Raw genomic sequence first — 4,021 nt, 5'->3', positions numbered from 1 at the left:
TCGGGATGTCATATTCCGATACAGACACAAAAGCATAAACAATAAAACATAGACCTTCCACAGTTATATACAACTACTGGTCTATAAACAAAAGTATCTTCACAAGTTCTCCAACTTATGCTCTCGCGCCACTACCTGTAATACAAAGAAACTGAGTGGGTCAGGCTTGGGAGCCTGGTGAGCATATAGGGTTTTCAACCCATAATAAATAATTATATTTAATTTCACCAACCAACAATAACCCGATTACCCATTCCCGTTATCCTCACTTTACGTCCCTATGACAACAACTATTACAAGGGACCTAATCTAGGATTTTCATCGGGACGGACAATACTGCAAAGGGGTTTCCTCAATAATGAATGTCCTAAGGCAACCATCAGAGGGATAGAATACAGCAAATGACCACCCAAGTTCACTACACCTACAGGTTATGAGCCTGCCAGCGTTCCACTGAACTGTCTAGAAAAGTCTGTGGTCGTCATCCATATTATGTTGGACAACTAGATCACAATCACCTCGAGGCCCCTCATCATTTTTATTTCATCACACATCATTATCTGCCAATTTTCTACCCAACATATTTGTAGATAAAATATACTTTTTTATATACAGCTAAAACCTATATAACATATTCATTCAATACTCATACCACATAACAAATAGTATATAATCACATAGCACGTATTTCATAGAGTATAATTCATATATGTGTATTATCAGAAAGCAACTACACATTTACTCATATTATATATCTAATACATTCATCAATACTTGTATTAAAATTGTGTATATGAAAGGGACTATGCACTCACTTGATAAGATGATGCCCGGACAGCACTATGGCTCTAAAAGTTGTATTCTTCGGTGAAACCGGGAGATCTTCACACACCAGGCTTCTCGCGGGCAGAGCTTCGGCTCGGAAACTCTTTTCTTCTCGGGATCTTCGGAACTTCGGGACTCGCTTCGGGTCTCGGGATGATACAGGGGCTTCGGGAGGGCTTCCAGAAGGCTTAGAGAGGGTATAGAGAGTGAGAGAGTAAGAAAATAGCAACTAAAACCGGCTGCCCTTCGATTCTATTTATAGGGCTGATTTTTCGATTTTCACGTCGTGAACCACTTATTCACGTCGTGGCCTTGGACGTCATCAGGTGTGTAGTCGCGATGTTTAGTCTGTCAGGCTCCAGAAGACATCAGCTCTGAGTTCACGTCGTGAACCCTATTTTCACGTCGTGAACCCTAACACAACTTTGAGGTTCGCACCCCGAACTTCAGAAATTCATAACTTTCGCATACGAGCTCTGTTTTTACGTTCTTTATATCCACGCGTAGGTGAGATTATGCTCTATAACTCTCGTTTAGACTCTGTCGGATAATTTTGAATTTTTTTTTATTATATTATTTTTAGTAGGCCAGGACAGGAAAACTCTGTTACAACATCATAACTCCTTCATCTGAAGTCCGTTTTCGTCTGTCTTTTTACCGTTGGACTACTATCGATGAGATCTTCGATCGTCGTTTAGATTGTTTCGGCTAGAAATCACTCGATCTGATATTCGAACTTTGGGCTACATACTGTTAAGTTGAAACTTCGAAAAATCATAACTTCCTCGTACGAAGTCAGATTTAGACGTTCTTTTTATGCATGTTCTCGGTTTAATGTATTCTACGACATTCGTTTAGATTACTAAGGCTAGATATCGCTCTATATTAAATTCATATTTTACGTCACACAGTGTCGTACCGGTTCTGTCGCGAAACTTCGACAGGTCATAACTTCTTCGTTATAACTCGGATTTCGGCATTATTTACATATTCGGAATCCTTGTCACGACCACTACGTCTTCATGTATCGATATCAGTTCTATCTAACATTTTATTTTTTACGCTTATCTTTATTCTTAATTCAATTAAGCATAAAACACATAATACTCAAATAATACATTGTTGTTATTTCAAAATGAGTTACAAAGGTTAACCTAGACTGTTACATCAATATTAATGCCTAGCCCAGAAACGCGGGCGTTACAATTATCTCCACCTTAGGATGATTTCGTCCCCGGAATCACACATCAATAAACAAATGCGGATAGCGACTCATCATGTCACTCTCCGTTTCCCATGTGAGATTTGACCCATTCGTATGTTTCCATCGGACAAGCACTAAGTCGACCATCTTGCGTCGCAACTTCTTAGTCTTTCGGTCAACGATTGCCTCTGGTTCATCAATTAACCTCTTGTTCTCCTCAATTCTCAGTTCCGAAAGTGGAATCATGCCGGGAACTTCTCCCGTGAATTTCCTCAAGTAACACACATGAAAAGTGTTATGAATTCCATTCAGTTCTTCGGGTAATTCGAGCTTGTAAGCTTGGTTTCCAATCCTTTGAAGAACTTTAAACGGTCCAATAAACGTTGGACTCAACTTTCCCCTTTTACCAAATCTTATAAGTCCCTTCCACGGCGAGACTTTAAGGAAACCGAATCTCCAACTTCAAATGTCATCGATCTTCGCTTTTTGTCAGCATAGCTCTTCTGACGATCCTGAGCTGCTAACATTCTTTCCCTAATTATTTTCAACTTTTCAGCAGTCTGATGGACTATCTCAGGTCCCATAAACTGCTTTTCCCCAGCTTCAAGCCAACAATACGGCGTACGACACTTCTGTCCGTACAAAGCTTGATAAGGTGTCATCTTAATGCTCGAGTGGAAACTATTATTGTAGGAAAATTATACCAAAGGTAAATGTTCATCCCAGTTACCTTGGAATTCCAGGGTACATGCTCTCAGCATATCTTCAAGCGTTTGTATCGTTCGTTTGCTCTGACCATCAGTCTATGGATGGTAAGCTGTACTCAAACACATCTTGGTACCCAATTCCTCTTGTAGACTTTTCCAAAACCTTGAGGTGAAACGGCTGTCACGATCCGATACAATCTTTAACGGAACACCATGAAGCCTCACAATTTCCTCCACATAAGAATTCGCAAGCTTATCCATAGACCATTTCTCATTTGCTGCTATGAAGTGCGCACTCTTAGTGAAGCGATCAACAACCACCCAAATCATGTCGTGACCATTCTTTGTTCTGGGCAGTTTAGTGACAAAATCCATGGCAATGTCTTCCCACTTACCCATTGGCACAGGTAAAGGTTCTAAACTCCCATATGGTTTCTGATGTTGTGCCTTAACCCTAGCACATGTCACACACTCGGCCACATACTTTGCGATATCAAGCTTCATCGTTGGCCACCAGTAGTAAGGTTTCAGGTCCCTATACATTTTAGTGCTGCAAGGATGAATCGAGTACATGGTTTTGTGAGCTTCTTCCATCAGAAGATCTCTTATTCCTCCTGACTTAGGTACCCAAATACGATCTTGGAATACCTCCAGTCCATGACCGTTTGTACCGAACACCAATGTTTTGCCCAAACGTTCCTCCTTCCGGTCATTCTTTTCAGAAGCTTCCTCTTGAGCTTTGTTTATACTCTCCACAATTGTCGAGACAACTTCTATTCTCAACGCTCTTGGCCTTTTTCTCTCAAGATTGACTTTTCGACTGAGAGCATCAGCGACAACATTTGCTTTACCGGGGTGGTAAAGTATCTAACAGTCGTAGTCCTTAAGTAATTCTAGCCAACGTCGCTGCCTCATATTCAATTTATTCTGACTAAAGAGATATTGGAGACTCTTATAATCAGTGAAAAGTTTGCACTTCGTGCCATAGAGGTAATGCCTCCATATTTTTAGAGCGAAAACTACCGCTGCCAGCTCCAAATCATGAGTGGGGTAGTTCTTTTCATGCTCTTTCAGCTGTCGAGACGCATATGCTATCACATTTTCTCTTTGGGTCAAAACACAACCCAACCCAACCCCAGACGCATCGCTATAGACAGCGAAGTATTCAACTCCATCGGGTAAAGAAAGAATCGGTGCCTCACATAACTTCTTCTTTAGCTTCTCAAATGCTTCTTCGTGCTTATCACTCCAAGCATAGGTAGCTCCTTTGTGGGTCAAAGTTGTT

Source organism: Lactuca virosa, chromosome 8 (genome assembly GCF_052849685.1).
Source record: "Lactuca virosa cultivar CGN04683 chromosome 8, Lactuca_virosa_CGN04683_v6, whole genome shotgun sequence".
NCBI lineage: Eukaryota > Viridiplantae > Streptophyta > Magnoliopsida > Asterales > Asteraceae > Lactuca > Lactuca virosa.
Note: the sequence above shows the minus strand (reverse complement) of the source record.